Source organism: Clarias gariepinus, chromosome 25, assembly GCF_024256425.1.
Source record: "Clarias gariepinus isolate MV-2021 ecotype Netherlands chromosome 25, CGAR_prim_01v2, whole genome shotgun sequence".
In the NCBI taxonomy this organism is placed as follows: Eukaryota; Metazoa; Chordata; class Actinopteri; order Siluriformes; family Clariidae; genus Clarias; species Clarias gariepinus.
This window is the reverse complement of record NC_071124.1, coordinates 23,811,954-23,825,000: the sequence shown is the minus strand read 5'-3', so window position 1 is coordinate 23,825,000 and position 13,047 is coordinate 23,811,954. Positions and strand designations below refer to the sequence as shown.

At 41.5% G+C, this 13,047-nt stretch overlaps 1 pseudogene; it reads right to left on the bottom strand.

The window, feature by feature from the left end:
- Nucleotides 1-911: 911 nt before the first annotated feature.
- On the bottom strand, nt 912-12,992 carry LOC128512887 (gelsolin-like; annotated as a pseudogene).
- Between the last annotated feature and the right edge of the window lie 55 nt (nt 12,993-13,047).

The following is a 13,047-nucleotide window of genomic DNA, read 5'->3' as shown; positions in this document are numbered from 1 at the left end:
ATGTCTGGGGAGTAGCTCATGCACGTAGACACTGAACTGCTGTTTGTAATAAGAGTGAAAGAGATTTTTAGGTGTGACATAATGTATTATCTGAGCCCTATTTTTATATCTGGGGCATTAACACACACTCTGGAGAAGCTCTGAAACCCGTGTTAGCTTGTTAATAAGGGGTAAAGTATGGAACCTTTAAGAAAGGAGTCTCCAGTGTCAGTGTTTTGTAACAATCAGAGGAAAAACTCACATTTTATGTTTGTAAGCCCTTGTAGTTTCTCATTAACATGACAAGCTGCATTTGCTTTATTTTGTTTTATTTGATCCTCAAGAAAGAGAAAACAAAGAGGCCAGTGAGGAAACAAACGTTTATAGCTGCTATAATGTAGGCGTTAATGATGTTGCTCTAGGGCCGATTGCTCGAGACAGTGGCAGCGCTGGGGCTCGAACCACACACCTTCCGATCAAAAAGTATCCCAGAGCCTAACAAATCTGAGCCACCGCAGCCCATCATGTAACAGAGTCTGTCTGCGCCACAGGTCAAACATATAGTTATAAAACAAGTAGAAAGAGGACAAGAGAACACATCCGGCGATTGGAAACACTCCATGTCTGATTTATTGTTTAATATCCTAAAACATTTTCAGACATAACTTATTGGACTTCATGAGTCACAGGCCCTGTGTGTTGCAGAGGATTTGCAGGGACGGATCCTTTAATATAATAAAGAAAGTAAAGGCTTCAGAAATGCTATAAATGGCAACAAAAAAAAAAAAAACCACAATAAACTTCATTTTTAACGTCTTTATTTTGGCACTTGGGCCAGGATGCCAGAATGTAAGAATTATTGGAGATTTTTTGTTCCCCAACCAATAGGTTTGAAAATAAGATACACCCTGCTAAAAAGTATACACACGCACTAAAAATAGTGAAAGTTTATTAAGGGGACATGTTTTTTTAGCATCTTACACCTGAACATATTTAATGTACGTAGTTGATGTTTGATGGTGAGATTAATAATTGCCAGAATTTCTGTTTTAAAGGCAGAATTGAAACACCTTGGATTGGACATGAAGGTTCTGGAGAACTACAATCACATCGCTAATCCTTAATATTTAATAATATTATTTCATCAATATTTTGTTAACCTGGGAACAAAATACTGACCTGTCAGCTGACCTGTCCATCACTTTCTCTTATGCCACTTATGGAAGAGGATGTAGAATGTAAGAAATAACAGAAAAGTGCAGAGAAAAATATGCAAAAAATAGGCTGTTTGTGTATCGAGCCTGTGCAAACAGCAGTTAGAGGATGATTAGGAGTTAGAAGCGAGCACGGATTTTCTCCAGGGGATCAGAGTCCCACATCTGACAATCCCAGGCTTGGAACCAGCCTGTGAAAGTCGGAGGCTCGGCTCCTTGTTTAATGGTGGTGATGGGGATCCCACGCCGGCCGGACGGGTCCGAGTCCACATACTCTTTAGCTGAAATGTGGATAATATTTGTTGATATATGTTAAATAATAATAACAATAAACATTATTCACAGTGTATAAAACTAGGTATTACCGATCTTTGGAGCGCCGGTCTTTTCTACTTCGTTAGCGTCTTTGCCGACCCACAGGAAGATCTACAGATAAAAGGATCACAATCAGCTCAAGGATTTAACTACATGCTTTCAATTAGGGATCTTAATAAGTAATCATTAATAGATTAAATAGTATTAAGGATTTAACTGATTCAAATGTATTAATAAAAAATATTTGTTTTGCATAATATTTCTCCATAACTTAGCACAACATTTTACTACATATCCAATCAACAAGGGTGGTTAAAAATTTTGCTAGCTTTTTAATGCACCAAAAAATAATGCTTAAATAAAAAAATATATAACTTTTTATTAATCACTCCCAAACTATTAGTGATGTAAATGATAAATCCTTATTTATTCAGCAACTTTATTAATTAAAAATGAATGGAGGGATAATACTTGTTTATGTCAAGTATCTATTAACTTGTTCACCACAGGATGGCGCACTTGCATTTATGTTTTTTTTAGCTGCCTTGTTTGAAAAGGAAGCTGGAGAGAAGTTCAGTCATTTCTTTTTAAAATTATGTTTGTTTAATTATTTGCGCTTCATTCATTTGTAATCTCACATAACTAATACATTTTGATTTGTGCCAGCAGAAATGTTAAAAAATATATGTCTTATCATTAGTAATTAATGATTTATTAATTTTTCTTATCTGATAGTTAAACGTTCGCAGCCCTATCTTTGCGACGAAATAAAATGCCTTTATGCTTTATTCTGTACACACTGTATTTAATCTACTGCATTATTATAACATTTCTTAGCTTTCAAGTCATGTGATTTCATTTAGTTGTATTTTCTTTGTTGTTTCTTCACTTCCGTCTTGTTATAATTATTTTATCTGTCTGTTATTTTCCCTGATTGCTTTTCAGTGGACGGACTTCACTCACCTGATCCCCAGTGTCCAGCAACATGACATCATCAGTGGCCAAATCTGACTGAGTGAAGTCACCGGGAACCTCCTCAACCTGAGCGGAGAAGAAGAAGCGCAAGATCAGCGATGAATTCATTCACACACAGCAGCACGTCTCATTCATTTGTTAATAATATCAATATCTTGTTTATTTATTGATTTATCCATCTAACCTTGAGACAGCCGCTGCTGTTGGAGCATCCGAACAGGCGAGGGGGCTTGATCACGCTCTTCAGAGTTTTGGAAGTCTGGTATTCCTTCTTCCCTCCCAGAGCGGTCCAGAATCCGGCTACGAGGAGACATCGGGGATTAAAACCAGTTCATACTGCAGCATTTTTAACGATCAGTTCTACTTTAAAGGAAAGCTTATCGAACCAGAATTTAACATAATACTTTTGCAAGCTTAATTCAAACGGATTTGGATTTTTTTTTTAATATACAGTATATATAAATAAATAATGCAGAGCTGATCATGACCTGGCTCTTTGCCCTCGGCTACGTCAGTGGGTTTCCCTCCCAGGAAGCCGACGACGTGTTTGGCAGCCTGAGCTTCCTCCTCACTGGCTCCGGCGCCGCGCCAGACAAACAGCGAATCAGGAGACTTCAGCACGAACACGTCATTGGAGTTGGGGTTGGATGCACACGGTTTCACCTAGTGAAAGAGAAAGAGAGAGAGAGAGAGAGACAGAGAGAGAAAGATATGTATAAACTAAATTTCTAACTCATTAATATTATTTGCATTTGCTTATTATAATCTTATTAATACTATAAATTGCTGAAATATGGACTCAGGTTAAACCCGAGAGACTCCGCCCACTCACCTCCACAGCGCGAGTGGCTTTAGCAGTGCTGGTGCGGATGTGGAAGAGACGCGTGCTTCCCGCCTGCGTCTGTCCCCCTGTACGAGACGTCCCTCCGCTGTGGATGATCATAGGCTTCCCTTTGAACAAGCTCATCAGGTGAGGTGGCTCCTGACCCTGAGTGACGCGCACCTGAACGGCGGGTACAGTAGACATGGCAGAAACATGAGCCGAGTCCATTTCATTTCATCTACTTATACAACGATAGAAAACTTTGTGATGCATAGCTACTGTTTTCGGAAAATAATTAAAGACAAGTCGGGTGGCTACCCCGAAGTTGATTACTTTCCTTTTACAGCATCAAAGAATTTTGTTTATCTTGCAATTTGCCATATTAATTTGACATAAATCTGCTAAAATCAATATCTCTATTCATTCTAGTCCTTATCCTTTCTTAGACTTATAAAAAACTGTCCAGCATTGCCCCCTGGTGTTCAGATCATTAAATTAATGAGGCACATCTGGACCGAAGCTCCGCCCATGGAGTCGTCCAGCTGCACGGTGAGGAACGCCGAGCCGGCCAGCTCGTCCTGAGTGCACTTTAACCCCTGCCTGAGGAACACAGTCACACACTCACCACTCTGCTGAATGCTCCACCTCTGATTGGTCAGGAGGTGTACATGGGCGTGGCTCGACTCACCAGGTGTAGATGATGTGCTGCTCTCGGCTGCCCTGTTTATAGGTGTATGGGATGATGTCTGACAGTCGCCTCCGTAGAAATGACCATACGAAGCGGGAGCAACGGGGGCGCGAGCTCCGCCCTCCACACGCCAGATCTATATAAACACACACACACACACACACACGCAAACACACACACCTGGCTTATTAATTCCTTTTATCATCACACATCAATTCTTTCTTTTTTATTTTTAAATATCAAACATTTTTCTTTCTGTCCTTCGTTCACCATCATTTTCTGTTGTCTGTCTAATTTTTTTAACTGTCTTCCATCCATCCATCCTTCCTTTCTTTCATCCTTATCATTCTTTTCTTTTATAACTCTCTTTTCTTTCCTCCCCTTTTTTTTTATTTCATCTTGTTTCTTTTACAAATACTTTTCTCTGTTTTCTTTTTTTATTTCGTCTCCATCTATTCATCGGGTTTTTTTTTCACCACTCTATCCTTCTCTAATTTTTTTCTTTTAAATATTTTACCTACATTGTCTTTATTTCATGTACAACAATCTTTCTTTCTTTCTTACAACAATGCCTCTATTCTTACTTTTTTCCCTGCATTCCCTCATTTATTTCTTCTTATATTCTATATCCTCCCTTTCTTTATTAATTCAACCCTTTATTAATTAATCTTAATAATATATTATCCCATTGTTAATCAATTAATGATTATTTCTTAATTATTTAACCTTTCTTTTATCCCTTTTTTTATTCTTTCTTTTTTTTCAGTCCTCTGTTTCTTCTTTTATCTTTATCTTCCTTCCCTTTATTACTTTCTGTAACCCAAATACAGTGGAACCTCGAACTGCAAGTAACACGATTTGCGAGTTTTCCGCAAGACAAGCAAAGATTTTTTAAATAAATTTTGACTTGAAAAACGAACAGGTCTTTCATCTGTCGGGATTTATTTATTTATTTAAATTTTTGCTTTTTTTTTTATTTTTTTCCCCGATTTTTCACTCTAATTTAGTTCTCCCAGTCACTAGGGGGCTTCCACATTAAGCTTCTACTGCCACTCAGTCGGGAAGGCCGCAGACTATCACGTGTTTCCTCCAACTCACGTGACATCACCGACCATCTTTTTGAACTGCTCGCACACGCACCGTTGGGGGTGGAGTAACACACTTGGAGGACAGTGCCATCCGCTCCCTCCCCTTACGTGAGCTCACAGATGCCCCTGATTGGGTTGTAGAGCTGTATTAATGTGGGAGCTCGGCCAATCAGCTCTTTCCAGACCTCCGGCCGTGAGAGGTTGCAGCATAACCCGGGGATCGAACCAGCAATCTCCAGATGATAGGGCAAGTGCTTTACCCCGGGGAGGTCCCCGGGATTTATTTTTAAATAAAATACTAAATAAATAAACTATTTTTAAAGTGCAAGTTAATTTTTTTACTTTTTACCTAATGTTTTGTATAAATTATTTTTATCTATTTATTTTTTTGGGCTGTAGAACAAATAATTAGAATTTCCATTAGTTCTTATGGGAAAATTCGATTTGATTTACGAGTGTTTTGCCATACGAGCCGCTTCCAGAACTAATTATGCTCGTAATAAAGAGGTTCCTTTTTATATGTCTTAACTCCAATCAGAAGCACACTGTACCTGGGTCTTACTCCAGGTGTGAACATTAAATTCTCTCAGGTTTCCCTGTTAAGCATCACACAGCTCCAGTACGATATAGAAATGGAGTTAGCTCTAGCGAGTGTTCCGTACCTGGACTTTTTCAGAGCCGTCGTCAACCATCTTGTGCTGCGCAGCCATGGCGTGGTTGGAGTGCAGGGTGGAGGCATCGAAGGGGACCTGCTGCACCTTGGCGATCTTCCCGATGGTGTAGGCTTTGGTCGGGCCCGTGGTCTGGTCCTTATCCTTCCAGTTACTGACGAACTGCTTGAAGAGAGTTGTCTCGCCCCCTGCAGGCAGCACCTGGACCTGCAGTCACACACACAAACACAAAGTTAACGCTGTAATAAAGCTTTAACACAGAATAACAATCACAGCTCAGTGTTTTGTGTTGTGTAGAATGTTTTTGCTCATGAAGGCAGTGTACCTGTGTTTTATTAGAGTAGTTCTTCTCTTTAATAAGTTCATCAGCCACTTTTATGGCTGACTTCCGCGTTTGCGTTCAGACCTAAGAATGAAACGTGTAACAAACTATAAACAAACCAAAAGTTCGACATGCTCATTCATACAGTAAATATAAACTGTAATTTCTGTACTGTAAAAAGAATATGTGCTGTGATTGGATACTAATCATCGCTGGGCGTGGCACAGGGCCTTAACACGAGAATTTGCTGCAAAGCTCATACACGCTTGCACATATTCAAGTAAAACCAGGTGCACATTTAAAACTCTTTGAGCTGAACAACTTTCGCTATGAATGTCATGGGCTCGACTCAACAGGAAGTCAGTTATATTGGGTTGTTTGCCAAACGCACCCAATGGAATTTGATATACTCCTCTCAGGGGATTAATTTGATCGGCACCATTGCCGCCTACGCCGTTGTCCAGGATAAAGCAATTATTAGGATTAAGCATTTCCTGTTTGAACGGACTGGACGCGGCCGCAACGGACATCTTCATGGAGCCAGTGGCATCGGAGATCTGCACAGAGTAAGATTATTGACGTAGGATTATACCAGTGGAACTACTTGCATGGGATTATTAATTTTCAAAAGTATCATTATAATGAGATTGTTAGAGTTAAATTATTAAAGTGGTGTGATTAGAGTGTGAAGTAAAATTATGACATTGGGATAATTAAAGTGTAATTATTAGAGATTATTTGAATAAGATTACCTGGAATTATTCAAGTGGAACTATTCTTGTGGGATTATATGAGTGAGATTATAAGGCTGAAATGATCAGGGTAGCGTTACTGAATTGAGTGGAGTTAAGCAGAATGATTTAAGTGGGATTCAATTTAAATGGGATTATTAGAGGGTGATTATGATATTTTAAAAATAAAGTGAGATTATTATGTTTAAGTCATTAGAATGGAATCATTCACGTGGGATTAAGATATGTAAAGTATTAAAGTGATATTGTATTCAAATGATTAGAACGGGATTATTCGAGTGGGATTACGAGATTTGAAATATTAAAGTGAGATTTTTATATTTAAATAATTGCGATTGAATGGGATTATTAGATTAGAATGACTAATGCAAGAAAATGTGATCAGGTTAAGACTCGTTAACCTGGTTAAGTGTGTGTTGCTGGTTGGTGTGTATGGTGTGTGAAGGTTGTGTATTACCAGGTACAACGCTGCCATTTTACATTTACATTTACATTACATTTAGACATTTGGCAGACGCTCTTATCCAGAGCGACTTACAAAAAGTGCTTTGATGTTTACATCATTGGATACATACTTACACTGGGTTAACTAGGTTAATAACTAAGTGCCATTAGTCCAACACAACTGGGAAGAGGTTTTTTTTTTTTTTTTTTTTTTCGGGGGGGGGGGGGGTTAGTCCAAGTACTGGAGAAACAGATGCGTCTTGAGTCGTCGTTTAAAGATAGTCAAAGTCTCTGATGTACGGACATCTAGAGGAAGTTCATTCCACCACCCAGGTGCTAAAACAGAAAAGAGCCTGGATGAATGCCGCCCTCGATCCCTGAGAGATGGTGGGATGAGGCGAGCAGTGCTGGAGGATCGGAGGGAACGTGGTGCAGTTCGTGGTGTAATTAGCGCAGAGAGGTAAGTGGGTGCTGGGCCATTTTTAGCTTTGTAGGCAAGCATCAGTGTTTTAAATTTGATGCGGGCAGCTACAGGAAGCCAGTGCAGGGAGCGGAGGAGTGGGGTGGTGTGGGAGAACTTGGGAAGGTTAAAAACGAGACGTGCTGCTGCATTCTGGATCAGTTGCAGAGGACGAATCATGGACAGAGGCAGGCCTGCCAGGAGTGAGTTGCAGTAGTCCAGTCTTGAAATAACAAGGGACTGAACAAGCACCTGAGTAGCCTGTGAAGAAAGAAATGGGCGAATTCTTCTGATTTTGTAAAGAAGAAATCGACAAGAGCGAGTAAGGTTAGCGATGTGTGGGGAAAAATGACAAATGATTGTCCACGGTTACCCCAAGATTGCGGGTGGTGGCTGAAGGAGTGATTTGGTTGTTGTCCATGGATATCACAAGGTCTTGACCTGGGGATGAGTCACAAGGGATAAACAACAGTTCGGTTTTACTGAGATTGAGCTTCAGCTGATGAGCAGCCATCCAGAATAAGGTGTCTGCCAGACATGCTGAGATCCGGGTGGAAACCTGAGTGTCAGAGGGAGAAAAGGAGAGAACAAGTTGGGTATCGTCTGCATAACAGTGGTATGAGAATTCATGCGATGATATGACCTTACCAAGAGACCGGGTATAGAGGGAGGACAGAAGAGGACCAAGTACTGAGCCCTGCAGAACACCAGTAGGGAGTCTACGTGGGGCAGATGTAGATCCCCTTCATGTTACCTCATATGACCTATCTTTTAGGTAAGAAGCAAACCATTGCCACGCTGTTCCACAAATTCCAAGGCTTGTAAGAATAGATAATAGAATCTTGTGGTTCACCGTGTCAAATGCAGCTGACAGGTCCAGGAGGATGAGGACAGATGAAAGTTTAGTAGATCTAGCAGCATGGAGCTTCTCAGTGACTGACAGAAGGGCAGTCTCTGTGGAAAGTGCCACTTTGAATCCAGATTGGTTTGGATCATTTTCTTGTTGGACGTCTCAACCGCCTCGTCATCAGGTGTGGCAGGAGCGATGGCGGTCACAGAGCCGAGAGCCTGGAGAGGAGAGTCACACACACACACACACACACACACACACACAGTGTGGCTATTCTGGTAAAAAAAAGACATTATTGTACCTATTTACTCTTCTTTTGTTAAATATACAGTGTGTGTGTGTATGCTTCTCACTTTAATGAGCTCCTCCGGTTCTATTCCTTCCTCCACTATGCTCAGCTTGGCTCTGGCGTTGCGCTCGTTGTCGCGGATATCGATGGCCACCTGAGACGCCTTCACCTTCTCATAGCGGTTACACTCGCTCAGTGTTGCCAACTATTTTCAACGGAAAGTAGCTAAAGTCTGCTCGAAAAGTCGCCAAATGTCGCTAGATGACGTCATGCGTATATTTGCATATTGATGACGTAATTACGTCGTATTTGCATTTTGCGTGTTTTCCCTAATCCTTCCTTATGTGTCCAATATAATTATGAACTTAAGCTTTGTAACAGTGAGTAATATAAGTGCATCGGAAGAAAAAAATAAATAAATAAGAAAAAAAAGAAAATGGTCAAATTAAATAGTTTTATTTCAAGCAAAAGAGAAGCAGGTAAGTGATAGGTCCGTTGCAACACCGATCAGGGCAGACACAGGGAGATGAGTAACTGTACCGGGAAAGCAAGACCTCGTGCTTACAGGACAGTATTGGCGACATTTGGAAACTTGCTAAGGTTTGTCCAAAAGTTGCTAGATTTGTCACTAGGCGCTTAAAAAAAAAAAAAAAAAGTCGTCAAGGCGGGATCACTTAACGGCGGATTTGCGCATGGGCAGTCAAGACTCGTAGGAACGAGCATCTCCTGCAGTAACTGCAGCTGGGGGCGGGGGTCTGTGAGTGCTTTGGGACGGGGGAGGGGCCGGCGGCGGCAGCTGCTGTGGCAAGTTGAGAAGAGTCAGTACAGACACATCAGAGTCTCCAAAAGTCTCCAGTAACACAAGAAAAAGTCGCCAGATTTGTCGCTAGTCGCTTTTTTAAAAAATTGTCGCTAGAGGGATTTGAAAAGTCGCTAAATATAGCGACAAAGTCGCTAAGTTGGCAACACTGCACTCGCTGCCGATCCACTGGTAGATGTTCTGCACGGGAATTCAAAGGTTAAAAACCAATGAAATGAAAATAACAAGGCAGTCAAAGTTTCTTGCACATCACACTGGGAGGACGTGTAGTGGAGGACGTTACCTGTCCCAGGCCCACGATGAAGCAGTCGCCCTTATTAAAGCTGGACCAGGAGAAGTTTACTTCAGTGGCTTTGATCGCTCTCCGGCCCTTCACCTGCAGCACGCGCTTCGCGTCTGCCGCGTTAGTCACCACGTGATGGAAACCAGACGCAACACCACCTTTCTGTATAGACAAAAGAGACAGGGTGAGAAAGAGAAGGACAGTGAGAGGGAAAGAGAAGGACAGTAAGAGAGAGTCGGTGTTTAAGAGAAAGAGAGAGTAGAGAGAGTGAGACAGAGAGAGACAGAGAGAGAGATGGTAAGCAAGAGGGAGACAAACAGATACGGCATTGAGACAGAGAGACAAAAACAGTGAGAAAGACAGTATGAAAGACAGAGAGAGAGAGAGAGACAGAAAAACATTGAGAAAGACAAAAAAGTGAGAGAGAGAGACAGTAAGAAGAAGTGAGACAAAGCTAAAAGTGTTGCGTCTCTACCTGTACCTGTCTTAGAGAAGGAGGCGTGGCCTCTTTATCTTCCTGTCTTAGAGAAGGAGGCGTGGCCTCTGTATGTCAGTCACAGTAAAGGGGGCGTGGCCCCGACAGGACATTTAGAGACACTGAAGCAGTATCCTAGTGAACAAAACACATTGTCCATGACCGTTTATTAATCTGTGCTTTATATCATCTCTGAAACAGGGAAGAAGGATCACGTTTATTCTGACTGGACCGCAGGAGACGATACAAACACCTTCGGCTGCATTCGCTCAGAACAGGGGTTTACCAAAATAAAGACAATGAGAACACACACATGGGGGTGTATTAGTGAGAGCAGGAAATGAAAACCAGAACCGCATGGCACACACGCACACACATGTCAATCAAACAGGTTATTTCTGTGGAAGTGGGCGGGGCTTTAGCTATTAATTATATGTGGTCAGACAAATACACTCCCTGTTCGGTAATCGGAGAGTGAATCACAGATGAGAAATGGAAAAAGTAGATAAAAGGATAAAGATGAAGTTTTGTCTTAAAACCACTCCAGCGTGTTAAAATTCACTTATACCACTTCAGCGCTGTTATTTCAGCCAAAGTGAAAATATGAACTAATCCCAGTAAAAATATTCACTTTATCTTTTCTAATTAATATCTATTGGTGCAGGTGTTTGTTTACATTGAGACAGTAGCGCATTAGTAGATTATTTTACAGTAGATTATTAAATCCCACACATAACTGTTCATAACATCACTTTTACTCCACATTTAGATTCACTGATGGTGCAGATTAAACTTCAGGCAGAGATCTAAAAACTGCAGGAGATTCATTACATCCTGTACAGACAGTGTTGTGTTATGCTGCGACTTAATCTGTCTGGACAGACATACAGAAATTCTGACTGGGAGACTGGTTTCAGGTCCTTCAATGCATGAAACGTAAAGATATCGCTGTAAGAGCGAGTTCTGACCAACAGGACTGTAACGCAGTGTCACAGTGCTAATACTGGGAATCTGTTAGCGTAATATGTGGTTCAGATGGTTCCTTTAAGACCTCGAAGAGCCGAGTGGAGAGACGGTGCGAGATGCCTGGGCCGCTCCTCCGGGAGAAGAGAACTTGGCTGGATTTGTTTACTGAGTTATAAAAACCACATGGTAACCCTGAGAAAAGACAGGCACGAAGGTTAGGAAACTTTCCACTCTGGGTACTCAGGGTACACACACACACACACACACACACACGCATACACAGAGTCTGCACGAAAGCGGTAAAAAAAGCGGCGGAGGCAAATCAGTCCGGAGAATGAAGTAAAAGAACAAACCAGGGAAAAACCAGCCCAAGAACAAAAAGGCAGTTCTGCTTTCTGCGGTGTGGGATTTATAACTGGTGAGTCACAGAAGAAGAACTCTGCTCGCTCGCGGTCATTACGATTCCCACGACACGGTCGCCAAATGCTCTGGGGCAAGAAGAACTGTGAGAGGAACCGTGAGACGTAAACGTATCGAGGTTGAGATTTCAGTTCTGATCGGTCAGATGAGGCGGCGTTCTGGATCTGGGGAAGGAGTCTCCAGTGTCAGAGCTATAAACAGATGTAACTCTAAACAGATAAAAGTCCGAGCTGTCAGTCTTAAAACAACGAAACCTCAATCTATGACAGCTTACTCTGGTATTTAAGGAAAAAAAACACTTTGGGATGTTTTAAAGAAAAAAATAAATAACAGCATGTCTGTTTTGCCTGAACTGATTATTTTCCCGTAACTGCACTGAAATTTTGCAACAACTTGTGCATTCAAGACGCTCTTGTGCTTGGGCAAAGCTTCAGTCCCTGATATAGTGTGTGAAAATGTAAAACCAGATTTCATTTGCATTTAATTTGAAAACAGAAAAACAACAACAACAACAACAACAAATCATCCTCCCTAAATGGTGCAATTTTTGGTGCAAAAACCAAGTTTCATTACAATGGAGCGGTTTTGCAACCTTGTTGTACAGTAATCACACACAACCTCACAACACACAAAAGACAGGCGCGCGCAGAATCGCTGCAGAACTAAACAATCCGGATTCTTTCTGGACATCTTGATCCCTCATTCTGTCTGTTCTTGCAAGAATCCGAAACACAAACGCAAGTAGTGTATCACACACACACACACCAAAAAGCTGCCTGGACCCGACTAATGTCTCCAAACTCCAGGCAGCAGAAGAACAGCTGATGATTTCATGCGCTACAGCACAGCGCGGCTCTTCATCATCTCAAAGCTCACTTTCCTTTAACTTTTACTTACCTTGATTAACTTGCAGAAAGACTGAGAGAACCTGAGCAGAGGAGCAGTTTGGGCTTTACTCGGAGGAGTTTTCCGTCCAAACTGACACACACACACACACACACACACACCCACAAAAGCACTAACACACTCCTGACATGGAGATGGAGGCGTGGTCAAGGACTGGAAGACAAAACTACAGGAGACAACATGCCTTCAGATTAAATACACTCAAGTAAATTGCATGAATATTTACTGCACATTTGCCTTCTCTTGTACCATCTCCAGGCTGTATGTGTGTGTGTGTGTGTGTGTGTGTGTGTGCGCGCATCATTCT